Raw genomic sequence first — 15,519 nt, forward strand, 5'->3', positions numbered from 1 at the left:
CTAACATTTAAGCATGCACTATGTGTTCTAAGTCCTTGTCATGCACTATCTCATTTCAGCTTCACAACAATACCATGAAGTAAGTTTTATCATCACCTCCATTTCACAAAAGAGAAGAAGCCAAGGCATAGAGAGGTTAAGTAACTTATCCAAGGGTACAAGTTTAATCATGATAAATCCAGGATTTAAAGCCAATCTGGCTTCAGAGCCTACCCGCTGAACCACTACACTGTGATGAGGACACAATCACAGGAACTTTTGTATTAGGAAGTCATCAAAAGAGAACCTCTATACAACATTGTAAATCAATTATACTTCCATTAAAAAAAATTAAATTAAAATCAAAAAAGAGAACCTCTGACATCCACAAACCCTGAAAAATCCTTCCAGACAGTTTCTGATGGCGCTAAGCATACACTGTTTGTGTTTGTTCGGCTTACAGAACATTGTAAAGATGTTCTGTAATTTTCAAATAACTATGTAACCACATTGAGTTATCAAGCAACTGTAGCAGGAAATCCACGTACATAGTATTTCTCCACTCAAGAGACCTGAACTCTAGGGGAGCTCTTATAAAGACTCTGTGGTCCAATGTCCCCATCTCTAAGAAGATCCCAGACTTGCTAGAAGGACTGAACAAGATCATGGACATAGTTGCCTATTTAAATGGTAAGCTACTACATAAGCATAATATATGACCATAAAATTAATATATTTCAATAGAATGACAGACCAGAATTTCTATTACCTATTAATCTATACTTGTCAGAATTCTGTATTTGCATATACTTCTACCGTAGTTCCTATTTCTATCTCTCCACATTTCAGTAACAATGTTTACAGCTTAATTTATTGCTGTACGACTGTGTCCCTCTGTTATCACTTCTGAGTTTCCAGACATTTCTACATCCCCTACCTTAATCCAACTGCTCCTTTCATTTTAGAAGCATAGTTAACAAGGCAGTAAATGTCTTATTCTAACTTCAAATTCTCCTATATTAGCAGCCGACACAACTAGCAAACAGAGCTTCATCTGAGCTTTATAGTTAAAAAGCTCAACATGATACTGCTCTATCTCTGAAGGCCTGAAGTTTGGTGTTAGGTCCAAGAATGAGGTGGGTCTAGGAAAGTAAGCTGTGGTTTCTGTTAGCTGGCAAGACACATGTCTCCATGTAATTGAGGGGTAGTTCAAATAGTATTCCAACTATTTGTAAATTGGGTGTAAATGACGAGTCTGACCACAAACAGGAGAGGAGAGGACAGGAGGGGGCAGGCGGTATCAGAACCCGGTGCAATAATTTTCATCTTAGTCTGTTCGTTAAAGCTCTGGTTTCTATGCTGTTGATTGTGGCTCTAAGGAAGTTGGTTATACACAGAGACAGAGAGAGTGGTAAGCAGATGACAAAAGGATGCCTCATAATACAGAAACATGAACACATACGTTGGGGAAGTGACTACGCAAATACACACAGAATTTACAAGTTCCTAAGTTGCTACCACTAGATATTTGAGTTGCCCAACCTCTCCTCCACCCTAGTACCAGTACAGAGGTGGCTCGATCAATGTGTGCAGTGCAGGAGGGTGGGGCAGAGGGACCAGGAGGGAGGGAGGGCGGGCCCGGAATGCAGGGATGAATCCCAGATACTCCTTGCGGAGTAGAGGATATGGGTGAAGGCTGCCTCCTGGCTGCAGGAACCACATAACTAGGCTCCTCCAAGTCCTTTCTCAATGCCTTTATTTTTTCCTTAATAAATTTTATTTATTTACTTATTTATTTTTGGCTGTGTCAGGTCTTCACTGCTGCGCGCGGGCTTTCTCTAGTTGCGGTGAGCGGGGACTACTCTTCATTGCGGTGCGTGGGCTTCTCATTGCGGTGGCTTCTCTTGTGGAGCACAGGCTCTAGGGCACGTGGGCTTCAGTAGTTGTGGCACGAGGGCTCAGTAGTTGTAGCTTGTGGGCTCTAGAGTGCAGCCTCGGTAGTTGTGGTGCACGGGCTCAGTAGTTTTGGCTCGCAAGCTCTAGAGCACAGGCTCAGTAGTTGTGGCGCACAGGATTAGTTGCTCCGCGGCATGTGGGATCTTCCCGGATCAGGGCTCGAACTCGTGTCCCCTGCATTGGCAGGAGGATTCTTAACTACTGCGCCAGCAGGGAAGCCCTCAATGCCTTTTTAATCATTAACATCCTCCATGCTCCTGCAATGTCTCCTCTCTTCATTACTGATAGCCCTGTTTCTTTCCCAAAGCCAGTGGCCTCCCTAACCAAGGCCCAAGAAGATTCGGAGCAGCCTCCTGGCTCTAGGGATGAAGGCTACTTACTATCCTGGAGTCTGCGGCTCAGGCCACCCTGGCCCTCCTGCCTTTTGGACTCAGAGCAGACCTACAGGTCTTTCCCGGTTCACGGGTGCCTCCTCGTGGCTGCCTTGCAGGATCTCCAGGTTGAGGGGCCTTAGCAGGCCCTACACCATCCGCAAGGCTGCCCAGCAGGCTCAAGAAGAGTGTGCGGGAGGCTGCTTCTGCCAACAGGCCCACCATCCTACCAGAAGGCAGCTGTTACCGCTTCTCCACCCCCTAAGTGCAGGGGCACAGACCCTCCCAGCCGCATCTCTTTTGGCCACCAGCCTGAACGCTCCCCTCAGCATCTCAGGTGTGAGCTGCCTCCCCCAGGCCAGATCCCAGACCCATGGCATCACTCAAGCCACCTTTTCCAAAGGGGCACAACCCTCATCCAAACCTTCAAATGGCTCAGTGCTCTCCCAGTCCTCACCTGGCTTTCAAGGCTTTCTAGGAAGCAGAACAGTGGGCCCAGCACATCTTATTCCAGGTAACTGTGGGGCCGTTTTTCCAATCACAGTGACTTTGCTCCGAATGGCAACCCCTCCACCTGAATGTGGGCCCACGTCCTCATCCACCAGCCCAGAGCCTCGTCCCGGGGCTGAAGTCTACCTCGGTGAGTTTTCAGGACCTTGGCTATTCTGCTACCCTTTTTCCTAACCCCCTCCACAGAGGAAGTTCTCTCTCTCTCTTCCTCTCTCGCTCCCCCCCTTTCTTTCTCACTCACAAACTGCAGGCATTAATTAAATGTCTTCTAGAAAACAGATCTTCACCAGCTGCAGTTATCCTGGGTATGAGCCAGACCTGGAGACACAGACAGTCCAGGTGAGGAAGATAAGCCCATGACAGCTGTGAACCTGTGGGCAGTGCAGGTTCCCACATCAAAGGGACATTCTGAATTCCAGCCCTTTCCATACTCCTGAGAAAAGGGGACACAGGTTGCTCCCACCCCTTTAGCCTCTGGCCGTTCTCTCCAGAGCTGGCCTTTGACAGAGGCCAAAGAGCTAGACTTTGATCTACCTGCCAGTGGGTCACGGCCACTTCCCACAGACAGAAACATCTTGCCCAAACACCAGCCTCCCTCCCCCGCAGTAGCACAGCAAATCAGATTGCCCAAAAAGTGCAAGAAGAGGCGCTCCCAGCTCTCCCTGGTGTGGGCAGCAGCCACTGGAGGGAAGATGCTGTGGTCTGAAGCAGCCAGCAGGGCTCCGCAAGTGGCTTCCCCCACCATGCGCAGGGATGAGGGACGCTGAAGGGGGCCGCGGCCACAGCTCAGGGCCCTAGAGGGGCCCTAGAGGCCCTCAGCAGGAAGCCTTAGCTGCCCACAGTGCCCCTCACCTCACCCTAGCTGTGGCATGAGGACAACTGCTTTGCTTCACGGAAATTCTGGAGTGCCCTCTGAGGTCAGAGACCCAGCTGTCAAAGCCTGACCCATAAATTGAGCTCTTTGCCCCCAATATACACAGAAATGAATGTCTCTGTTGAGATAAGGTATTTCTTTAAAATCTGATCAATCGAAGGATGATGTTTTGGAAACAGTGCAGCACAATGGAAAACCATGGGTAATGGACTCAGCCTGGATTCAGGAAAGACACCCACTTCTTTACTAGACAAACACTGAGTACCTGTCACTTAGAGGGCGCCAGGCTGGGTCTGGGGCCACAAAGATGGTTCCACCCCACAGCTGAAGGTTATCCTGGGCAGTGGGGCATCTGACATTCAACAACTCATCACACAGCAACCTGGCGGGGGTTGAGGGGATACCCACAGGAGTGTGTAGGCACTCAGAGGGAGCCTACCCAGCCCCAGTGTGACCTTGGGCTAATTACTTACTAATTCACTACTCAACAGTGAACGAATATTGAGCTAATTACTCTTCGAGCCAATCACTAAAAAGAAAGAGTTGCAGATATCGCAGTTCCGCAAATGCTCCAAATGCAGTGCTCCAAAGGTCAGGTGGCCCATCTAGGCCCTGGTGCCCAAAAGTAGCATCCCAAGCATCATCAGTGAGGGTGGGCTGGCCAGGAGCTAATCTGTAGAAGAGACACAACTCCTACAAGCCCCTTCTCTAAAATAGGCAATTAACTTAATCCAAGACTTACTGAAAGCCAGGAGAAGGGATGGGGCAGGTTCATGCACTGGCTTTCTGGCTGTCACCCTGCATCTCCACCTCTCTCCAGGGAACACGAGGCTTTTCAAACCACCTGCTTTAGATCCTCTTCGCACAGATGTCCTGACGGGGCACCAACACCTCCGAGGAGGAGTTGTTGCCAAGCTCCGTCCGCAGTCACGTCACGTCTGCGAGGCTGGCTGGGCACTGCCTGCTCCACACTCGGGTTCACCCGCGGGCCTTCTGCAAACAGCAACAGATGTTGTGGAGCCTTCTTGAGGCTCCCTTGGCCGTCCACCCCACACTTGCCCATTCGCACGCGATCTGATTCCACATCTCTCCTGATTTTACTTTTCGAATGCTTACAAAGCATCCTTGTGTTCCCACGAAGGCACTGGCCACCCAGGCGGGGATGTCCTCCCTCCCCTCGAAACGCCCCGCCGAAGCGGGAATATATGGCTCCACATCCTCCGGCACTGCTAATCCTTTAACCACCCACACTTAACACCTTGAAAGACGGCTGCAGCCGCCAAGAAGGCCACCAGCTCGAAGCACAACCAATTTCGTGTGTGTAACAAAGCCGGCTTCTTTAAAAGACTGCGACCTAAGCAATTTCACGAGCAAAAACAACGCCGGGGGTGTAAACCACGCAGTCCTAACCTGAGCATCCTGGAATGTTAACCTGCGCACGCAGCGGCCCCCCCGCTGGGCCCCGGGACTACCGGGCGCAGGTAGCTGCCGGCAGGAGCCAGCCCCACCCCCGAGGAAGACGGCAGAGAACTTGCCGTCACCGCAGCCTCCTTACCTGGAGACCAGCTGGCTCGCCACGGCCGTGGAAGGGGGATCCTGCGAGCTCCAGTTCCGGCAGGAATCAGGCGGCAGGCGTGCGGGGGCCGGGCAGGAGCGGGCTGGAGGGGCGGGACCGCGGATGGAGGCAGGCGAGGTGCGGGGCTGGAGGTGGAGAAGCAGGACGCAGCGCGGGTGAAGGGAGGCACCCACCGGAGGCTGCGGGGCAAAGGCCTGGGGAAAGGGCGGCGGAATCGTAGGCCGGGTTAGGGGGCGCTGGGGCTAGGAGAGGGGGCGGTGGATGAGAAGGCGGGGACTGGGATCCGGGCGCGTGGGCGTGGGGGAGTGGAAGCGAGTCGGGGGCTGGAGTTTGGAGAAGGGGCGGGGATGGAGGAGGGAGCTCAGTAACGGGGGTTCAGACCCGGAGCTCACAAGCGCGCCCCCGACCCTCCACCCCTCTCCCACCGGAGTCACTGCCCGGTCGTCCCGGCCTTGGCGCGTCCAGAGGACCCCTTCGGCCTCCGAGACCGGCACCCCGGGACACCCGCCCGCCTCGAGCCTCCGCGGGAGGCTCCGCTCAGCCTCAAAGGTAACCACCCCGACCGCGGCCCGCGCCGCGCTCACCGCCCATGGTCCCGGCCCGGCCCCGGCTCCGCCACAGCGCGCCCGGCTCCGCGCTCGCCGCCCGCTCCGCCCGGCGCAGGGGGAGGCGAGGGCGGCGCGCAACGACTTCGGGGCAGCGCGACGGTGCGCAGCGTCCCCTAGTGGCCTCGCCGCCCTCGAGCTCCGCCCCGGAGGCGGCGATGCGGTGCGGCCCGGCCGGCCGGAAGGGAGCAGAGGGACTGCGGAGAGGACACTTGATGGGAGGAGGTCAAACACAGGCCCCAGAGACGGGCCAGTCTTCAGAGATCCCAGCGTGCGAAAGTCACGGTCACGGGCACCCTGAGTGCGCGGGGACCGCGGCCACCTGAGCGCAGGGCCTCTGCGCGCGTAACAACGCGGGACTCGGGATCAGGAATGCATGGACGCACGCCTAGGCCGGGTACACAGTAACGGCCCGGAGCCCTAGTGTGGGTGCCTGTGGACCGTGTGCCTGACCCGGCGCCACCCGGGGGCCGGTGCTGAGCTGGACGCGAGTGTTTGGGGTCCACCATTGCCGGTGACTGATCCAAACTGTCACGATTCTCGCCACCTTGCCCCCCCGCCCCCCGCAGGCTACTCCACGTTTCCCTTCCGGCTCCCACCACATCCGGCCCTGTGTGTCAACTCTAGACCGTCACCCTGCTGTCTCTGGATGGCCTGCAGGCGCCCTGGCGAGGTCGCGGCCCGGGCAACGTCTCTCCCCACCCCTTCCCCGTCCCGTGGTTCTCAGCGTTCTCGGAGCTACTGGAGAGCCACAGAGCACTTGACTGATTTCTGTAACTCCCTGTTAAGACACCCGAGAGACGTGCAGTTGAACTTGATATGATACCATATTGGGGGTCATTTCTTTCAAATGTTGGGTCCTAGCTGGTGGTGATTCCTACCTGATTTCTCTGCGTGAGATGATCTGACCAACTGCGACTGTCAGACAGGACTTTGGTGTCAGTTCAGGAACTGCAGTGACCCCTACGTGCCCTAGAGCAACTGGTCTTGCGGAAAACAGGCTCCTAAGTATATTTACTATTGACCTCCCGGGCGCACTTTCTGGAGGAGTTTCTCACTTGGCCTCTGCTTTCACTCCTGTATTGATGGCTCCCTAATCCACACTCGACACGGAGATGCGTTACCCATATTTCTACCTACTCTCTGGTTTTCTGCTTAGAACTTTCCATCTCAGTTCAGCACTCCCAGCACCAAATTCTATCTCTTGCCAGCTCCCAATTGCATCTGCTCTATGGTCTCACCATTTACGCAGCCCCCTGGTTTGCCTTCCTCAGCTGAAGGCTCAATGTCCAGGGAGGCTTTGCTTCTAAATCCTGATAACCTGCTTTTCTCTCCCCATTTCTGGGATGCCACACTGTGCTCAGCTCCTTCCTGCCCTGACCACTGACACAACCCCTTCCCAGTCATGAACCGCACCTCCCAGCACAAAATCCTTTCACTGTCCACCTCAGCATCGCCCCAGACTCTCCCACCTGTTTCTCAGTCCACCGCACCCCACCCCCACCCAACACCTCTCCTCCTTCCCTCCACGATCCCGCTGGCTGTCCTCTCACTAATTCCAGGCTCTACCCCTTCCCCGGTGCTGCCTCCCTCTTCCCTACATGAGTTAGGGCACTTCCTGCTCTAAATGACAGGCAACCCAATTCACACTCGCTTAAACAGAAAGGAATTGATTGACTTACGTAAATTAAAAGCTCAGGGCACTGTCTGCTTCAGGCCCTGGAAACCAAAGCCTTCAAGGACTCTCCATCTCCCAGCTTTGCTTCCTTCCATGTGAGCTATACTCTCGGGCTCCATGCGAGACCCCAGCAGATCCAGGCTCACAACCTCGCAGCAGCAAGGCCAGCAGAAAAACGGCTTCTCTTTGCCCACCCTTCCCACAAGCCTGTGTCCCGACTCTGCTTGGCACGACTGGGTCACCTGTCCATCCTGTTCTCCCAGCCACTGTGAGCCCCCCCTCTCTGCTACCTTCTCATCCTCCACAGGGAACCAGTGCCTGCTCCTGGATCCCTTCTCTGTCACAGTGGGACTGAAGGTGACACGGGACACCATGGCTAACCATTTCCCCACAAAGTATACCACAATACGCTTCACCTAGCTGCAGCCCTCCTGTGTTGGCACGGGGTGTTTTGTTCCAAACAAGAAGTGGGGCACAGGCCCTCTCTCTTTACAACTTCCTCCTGAGCCTATCTGGGATTTCTGTCTTTGTATCATACCCGCTCCGTAAGTCAAGACTTGGTACGGAGATGGCCTCAGGCCCCTCGGGGAACCAGACTTCATATTCTTCCTAGACTCACCCTCTCAATCTCTTTCCTCACTTTCCCTATTCTCTGATGGCTTAATCCCCCCTTCCGTTCTGAAGGAGGTGTCCTCTCCCTCCTCCCTGTGGATTTTGGGTTCGGAGCGGTACCCACCCTTCCCTGCCCCTGGGGCAGTAACACTTCTTGGCTGAAACTTAAAGGAGGAAGGGGCTACAGGAAAGAAAAAGATTTCCACAGGGAAAATATATATTGGGCAGCATCTCAAAACCGTTCCCCCCATTAAACCTCTTTCCTCTGTTGTTGTTGAGGTAAGATGGGGCCTGAAGCAGCTGGTGGCCTTCTGACCAGCACCAGGGGATGCCAAGCCAGAGCCGACACAGGAAAACAGAGTCCAGAGACAGGCAGCTTCCTGTTGCTCCTAAAACTAGGACCTGGATTTTTCAAGTACATGTCCAGTACATCCTTGCTTCTCCCCAAGCAAACTGGAATTGGTTCTACTATCACTTGCAACCAAGAGTCCTGAGTAGCACAAACCCATAGCACAGCTCCTGGCACATTGGTCCCTGCCAAAGAGTAACCATCAGCATCTTTGTTCATCGGATACAGGAGCAAGCTATGCCCATCGATGACGATAAAACAGAGTAGAAAGGAAAAAGCGCAGTGCCGTTGGTTCCAAACCTTAGTCTCCCCTTCTATTCCCAGCATTTGTCCTTCCCACACACACATTTTGGCCCCCCAGGGAAACTCAAACTTTGTTCAAAGTCGAACCCTCCCATCTTATAAAAATAGTCCCAGGGGCTTCCCTGGTGGCGCAGTGGTTGAGAGTCCGCCTGCCGATGCAGGGGATGCGTGTTCGTGCCCCGGTCCGGGAAGATCCCACATGCCGCGGAGCAGCTGGGCCCGTGAGCCATGGCCGCTGAGCCTGCGCGTTCGGAGCCTGTGCTCCGCAACGGGAGAGGCCGCAACAGTGAGAGGCCCGCGTACCGCAAAAAAAAAAAAAAAAAAAAAGTCCCAGACTCAACCGTCATGAATATTCTGGCAGGCAGCACTTGCTGTCGTTTGATGCAAGCAGTACCTGCCTGAGCTGCTGGGAGCAGATGCCATCTTCAATTCAGTTTCAACCCGTTGAGCAAAAAAAAGCTGAACAAATATTTGTACAGCCTCCTTTGTCCTGCACTGTAGACTTAGAGGAACAATGGGCTACTGCTCCCACCCTGAAAGGGTTGGCTGGGGGAAGACAGTTAGTCTCGGACAGAGTCTGAGGTCACTTAACAATACCAGGGAGGCCCCTGGGGGCCCAGGTGAAGTGGTTTATTAGCACCAGGTTCTAAGTTCCAAAGGTCTGTGCTGCCCACAGCCCTGCCTTCCGACAGAGTTATACATCTGTACAAAACATTTCTTTTGTGACCACCACAATATCTAGATGACAAATGTTACTCTTAAGTTCCAGGTACCATGAGTTTTGTTTCTCTGATTATAAAAGTTCCCATTCATTGTGAAAACTTGGGAAAAGACTAAGTACACATAAAGATGAAAATTTTAATTATCTGCAATAAATTGGTGTCAAATAATATAGTAAACATCAAACTAAGATTTAAAGTGAGAAGACTAATCCATACATGTTTCCATTTCCCCACTGGTGACCCCAGGGCCTCAGGGATATAAATATCCTGCAAAAGGTTAGGGGTCATTTCTTAGGTTCTTTCAAAAATCCTGCACTCTCCCTACCACACGTATATTTTTCAAAACTGCAATCCTGGCCTCCCAGCTCCGGGGTGGTCTGTGCTCTATTATTTATGTGTGCATGATTCATTGTACTTGCTACCAGCTGCAACCTCTTTCCCCCACCCCAGCAGGCTTATTATACAAGCCCCTGCCCCTCCTAAGAGCAGCCAGGGAGCGCAAACTCCTTTTACCATCTATCTGGGTGAAATCTAATTAGAAAGGCAAATCTGGAAGAACAGAACACAAAATAACCACGTTAAATAAAAATAAGAGATGGCTTCAAACCTGACCTTGAGCCAAAAAATTCACAAAGAGGGGCTTCCCTGGTGGCGCAGTGGTTGAGAATCTGCCTGCTAATGCAGGGGACACAGGTTCGAGCCCTGGTCTGGGAGGATCCCACATGCCGCGGAGCAACTAGGCCCGTGAGCCACAACTACTGAGCCTGCGCGTCTGGAGCTTGTGCTCCGCAACAAGAGAGGCTGCGATAGTGAGAGGCCCGCGCACCGCGATGAAGAGTGGCCCCCGCTTGCCACAACTAGAGAAAGCCCTCGCACAGAAACGGAGACCCAACACAGCAAAAATAAAAAAATAAAATTTAAAAATCACAAAGAACTGAAGTCATCTGCTGATTCATAGGTCTAAATATTCATTTTTGTCCTCTCACCTCTGAGCCCAACCAAAAGCTGTTTCTAAGGAGAAAAGAAACAAACAAGCACTAGATGAACTCACACAGATCTTATTTAGAAATCATAAAAGGACAACAAGGATTTCGGCTGTCTATTTCATCTACAACAGTGCCCAAAGTGCCAAAAACTGACGTATAAAAATTGGATGCATGGATGAATGGGCCAGGAGCCCATCCCTCTCATTTTACAATTAGAAGCCAAGCAGAAAGGAGACAGGAGAGTGGGAATCTGGTGGAGCCTTCTGCGATCTCATGGCCGCTTGGGAGACCAAAAACGGGAGGTCAGTGTCCATGAGAGAAGTGAGGCCCAGCTGACACCCCAGACTTCCTGTTAGGACCCAAAACAGAAAAGATGGAAGCTAGGAAACAGCCTTAGAATGCTGAAAGGAAGTCATTGCCAATGTCGAATTCTATGTTCAGAGAAAACGAGAGACAGAGGGTAATCAATTTGCCCCAAATCAATCACAGTAATGGAAAAGGACGTACATTCTATTATTGGGTGGAATGTCATACAAAGGCAAATTAATTCAGTAGTGTTTTTCAACTCTTCCAGATCCTCACTAATTTTTTTTTCTATCAGTTATTGAGTGAGAGACTTCCCTGGTGGTACAGTGGTTAACAATCTGCCTGCCAATGCAGGGGACACGGGTTCGAGCTCTGGTCTGGGAAGATCCCACATGCTGCGGAGCAACTGAGCCCATGCACCACAACTACTGAGCCTGCGCTCTAGAGCCTGCGAGCCACAACTACTGAAGCCCACGTGCCTAGAGCCCGTGCTCCGCAATAGGAGAAGCCACCGCAATGAGAAGCCTGTGCACTGCAACGAAGAGTAGCCCCCACCCTCTGCAACTAGAGGAAGCCCACGTGCAGCAACGAAGACCCAATGCAGCCAAAAGTAAAATTAATTAATTAATTTTTAAAAATTATTGAGTGAGTAGTTGATGTCTACTATAATTACTATAACTAATTTATTTCTCCTTTCAGACCTATTAAGTTTTTTTTTTTTTAACATCTTTATTGGGGTATAATTGCTTTACAATGGTGTGTTAGTTTCTGCTTTATAACAAAGTGAATCAGTCATACATAAACATATGTTCCCATATGTCTTCCCTGTTGCGTCTCCCTCCCTCCCACCCTCCCCATCCCACCCCTCCAGGCTGTCACAAAGCACCGAGCCAATATCCCTGTGCGGGAAGCAGACCTATTAAGTTTTGCTTCATGTGTTTTTAAGCTTTTATTAGGTGCAGAAATGTTTTGGATTTTTATGTACACTTGATGAATTGCCCCTTTATCTCTTTATCCCTTTTAGTATTCTTTGATGTGAAATCTACTTCATCTGATGTTAACATAGCCACTCTCATTTTGTTTTGGTTAGTATGGTACATCCTTTTCCTTCCCTCTTCCCTTTAATCTATTTGTGTCTTTATATTTAAAGTAGTTTTTTGGTAAGCATCAAAAAGTTGTATGTTGCTTTTTTATTCAATCCGACAATCTCTGCCTCTTATTTGAGGTGTTTAAACTATTTTTATTTAATGAGATTAATAATTTGGTTGGGTTTAATGGTATCACTTTACTATTTGTTTTCTGTTTGTCCCATTCTATATTTTTTTGCTTCTTTTTTGTTGAGTATTTTTTATTATTTCTTTTTACCTTCTCTGCTTATTTGTTATATCTCTTTGGTTTTTTATTTCCAATGGTTGTATCAGTGTTATAGTATACATTTTTAGCTTATCACAGTCATGCTAGTTTTGTTGTACCACTTGATGGTCAGTATCAGAAACCTATTAAAATATGCTTCGGTTTCCCCCTCCTGCTCTTTGCAATATTGTTTTCATACACTTTACATCTACATTTGTTACAAACTCCATAATACATTGTTATCATTCTTGCTTTAAAACATCAACAATCTTTTAAGGTGGTTTTTAAAATAAGAAAGAGGCATTTTATGCTTACATACGTATTCACCGTTTCCGGCGCTCTCCATTTCTTTGTGTAGACCCACATTTCCATCTAATATCATTTTCCTTTTGCCTAAAGGACTCTCTTTAACATTTCTTGTACTATACGTCTTATGGTGATAAATTCTTCCAGCTTTTCTATGTTTGAATAATATCTTGACTTCACCTTTGTTTCTGAAAGATATTTTCTCTGGGTATAGAATCCTAGGTTGACCGTCTGTTTCTTTCAATCCTTTAAAGATGTTGCACCACTGTCTTCTGATCTGTATTGTTTCCGACAAGAATCTACTGTCATTCTTCTCTCTCCTCCTCTTTATGTAATGTGTCTTTTTTGCTCCTGCTTGCTTTTATAATTTTCACTCTATCACTGCTTTTAAGCAATTAGATGATGATTTGCTTTGATGTAGTTTTCCTTTCATTTCTCCTGCTTGGGGCTTAGTGAAAAACCTCTCCACCTGACTTTGATGAGGGCTCAAAAGAGTCCTTCCACTCTTTAGTTTCCCAAGAAACTAAAGCACTTCTTAGATCTAGCTGCTCCCTCAATACCAGAGCACCCAGTATATTCTCATACATCTTACAGGGAGCAAGGAGCTACACAGCCCTCACCCTCCCTCCTCTGCCCCTTCTCTCTATCCATCCTACCTGCCTCCAACACCCTATCCCACGCCCTTGGAGCCTCCCTGGGTTGCAAAATGGTCCAAAGCAGAGAAGCTGAGTTGAACCATATCTGGGGTGGAGTGGAAAGCAGGCCTGGGACAACTGGGGTGCTCCCTGCTGTTCTGGGGAACCAAAGGGGGGATGGACCCAAGTCCCTTTGGAAGAGTGAGAGGCCAGCATAAGGGCAGTGTGGAGGAGTGGGCAAAGAATGGAGAGGTTGCAAGAAGCCGCCACTCCCCATTCATTCATTTATTGAGTGCCTAGGACATGCCCAGTACTGTGCTGGGGGCCTCGAAGACGACAGTGAATCGTCACTGCCAGAACAGCCTCCAAGGCTTGTCTGGGGAGACATCTGGCCAAACAAGCAACAGATCGCCATGTGATCACTGTGGGTTCAGCAGGAAAAAATGTAATCCCATTTTATGTAAGGGATAAAAGTAATGGCTAGAGAGGTTACAGGGCATGCCTGGGTGACCCAGCAATCTGCTGGTTGAGTTTGTATAACATCAAGGCCCAGGGTAGGTTTCCCCAACCCTCGCATCACTGCAGCCCTCCCCCACAGATCAAGATGCGCCTCGCAGGATAGAACTGTCCAGCACGCATGTCATGACATCATGGTTCTTCACCAGGGTCCTTTGTGCAGGTCCCAGGTCCTTCAGCAGGGTCTGTACGACCCAGAGGCAGGCCCCATGCAGCTCCTGCTGCCTCGCGTGGCTGTGCCTCGTCACTGCAGTAGGCCTGTAAGCTTCTCAGATGGTCACGGCGCTGAATCCCCCAGAGTTTCTCACGATCAATAAACGTCTGCTGATCAAGTTCCTGTTCCTGTTCCTGTTCATGAATGGCAACGACTTCATCAGTAAATATTGATGGATTTGAGGCTCCTGCTCACTCTGGACAACAAGCCAGGGCTTTGGCCAAAGGAGGCAGAAAAGAATTTCCAATAAGCTGGATGTGTTCCAGTCTCTTACATGGACAAATCTGTAATTGATTCAAAGGGGTGTAGAAGGGGGGGGGTGTCTCTCTGTTGTCATGGTGACTCTGAAAAATTTTTTTTCTTTAACTGCATCCCAGACATCAAGACTCTGAAGCAATGGCCCTTTTAAAATTGAATCATATTAATAAGATCTACCCAACTGAACGATGTTTCTTTCTTTCTTTTTTTATTAGATGCATTATTAACTTGGCTAGCAACAATACCTCATAAATGCAAAGTGCCCATTCAAGAACACCGCTTCCAGCACAGAATAAATAAGATACAACTCATTAATTCCAGAGATCCCGGCGTATAAAGAATGAGCTCTGTGAATGGTGATCTTCGGGTTGTAGATTCTTGAAGGGCCTGGGTTGTGTGTGGGTCACTTCCCTTGAGTGAATCCTCAAAACCTGGGGCAGCCCACACAGGCTAGCAGACCAGGCCGGTGACAAAGTATCAGAAGGAAGTTGGGGGGAGAAAAACAAGTAAATTTCACAGAAGTTCTACATTGTGCAAGAGAGGAACTGCAAGAATATTGACTCTTACAGCTCTCCTGCCCAGCGCCATCGTTTAACATTGGATTTAGTAATATTTGGCATTTATTGAGCAAGTAATGTGGCAGATAGACCCTAAAATGTCCCCCAGTGATGCCCACCTCCTGAGATTCACACCCTTGTGTCACCCCCCCACCTTGAGTGATGGCAGGACCTGTGACTTGCTTCTAAACAATAGCATAGGGCAAAGGGGATGAGATGACACTTCTGCGATGATGTTACCTAAGATGTAACTTCTGTCTTGTTAGCTGACTCTCTCCCTCACTGGCTTTGATGAAGCAAGATGCCATATAGTGAACTGCACTATGGAGAGACCCCCCTCTGGCAAGCAACTGAGGGCAGACTCTGACCAACATCCAGAAAGGAACTGAGGCCCTCATTCCAACAACCCGGAAGGAACTGCATCCAGCCAACAACCACGTGAGCTTGGAAGTAGATTCTTTCCCAGGCATGCCTTCAAATGAGACTCCAGCCCTGGCCAACCCCTTGACTGCAGCCTCATGAGATATCCTGGAGCAGAAGACTCAGCTAAGCCATGCCTGGATTCTTGACCCACACAAACACAGAGATAATAAATACGTGTTGTTTTAAGCCACTAGCTTTGTGACGAGTTGTTGCACTGTAGTAGATAACTAATACAAGCCCCTACCGATGTTCTAAGTGACATGGACACACTGGTAGACAAGGCAGAGAGTTTGCTGTCTTCATGGACATTCCCTTCCAGTTGTAAATAAGTAAAGTAAATTAATAAATTATTAATAAGTAAATTAGGAAATTATTGCCATGAAGAAAAGGAAAGGTCCGAGTAGAGGTGACCTCAGGGTGGCAGATACTG

The 15,519-nt window shown here is 49.9% G+C and overlaps 1 protein-coding gene and 1 long non-coding RNA gene across 9 annotated transcripts in view; one reads left to right on the forward strand and one right to left on the reverse strand.

Moving 5' to 3' along the window:
* The window catches only part of PXYLP1 (2-phosphoxylose phosphatase 1), a 68,657-nt gene extending 62,719 nt beyond the window's left edge, over window positions 1-5,938 (reverse strand). For 3 of the 6 annotated variants that reach the window (XM_060298547.1, XM_060298543.1, XM_060298544.1), the window contains exons 1-3: window positions 5,851-5,938; window positions 5,246-5,460; window positions 4,433-4,683 (exon numbers count right to left, since the gene is read on the reverse strand). The gene's annotated coding sequence lies outside the window, so the exon portion shown is untranslated. The remainder of the gene's footprint in view (window positions 1-4,432; window positions 4,684-5,245; window positions 5,461-5,850) is intronic. The other 3 variants (XM_030873348.2, XM_030873346.2, XM_060298545.1) reach the window with 3 other exon arrangements.
* Window positions 5,615-15,279, forward strand: LOC115862031 (uncharacterized). 3 transcript variants are annotated; one of them, XR_009563820.1, is made up of 3 exons: window positions 5,615-5,815; window positions 6,441-11,437; window positions 14,325-15,279. It is a non-coding gene; the product is annotated as an uncharacterized lncRNA (long non-coding RNA). The 3 variants fall into 3 exon arrangements; XR_009563821.1 differs by having other exon boundaries at window positions 11,182-11,437; XR_009563819.1 differs by lacking the exon at window positions 6,441-11,437.
* The last annotated feature ends 240 nt before the right edge of the window (window positions 15,280-15,519 follow it).

The sequence above is a fragment of the Globicephala melas genome, chromosome 4, assembly GCF_963455315.2.
Source record: "Globicephala melas chromosome 4, mGloMel1.2, whole genome shotgun sequence".
Lineage (NCBI taxonomy): Eukaryota > Metazoa > Chordata > Mammalia > Artiodactyla > Delphinidae > Globicephala > Globicephala melas.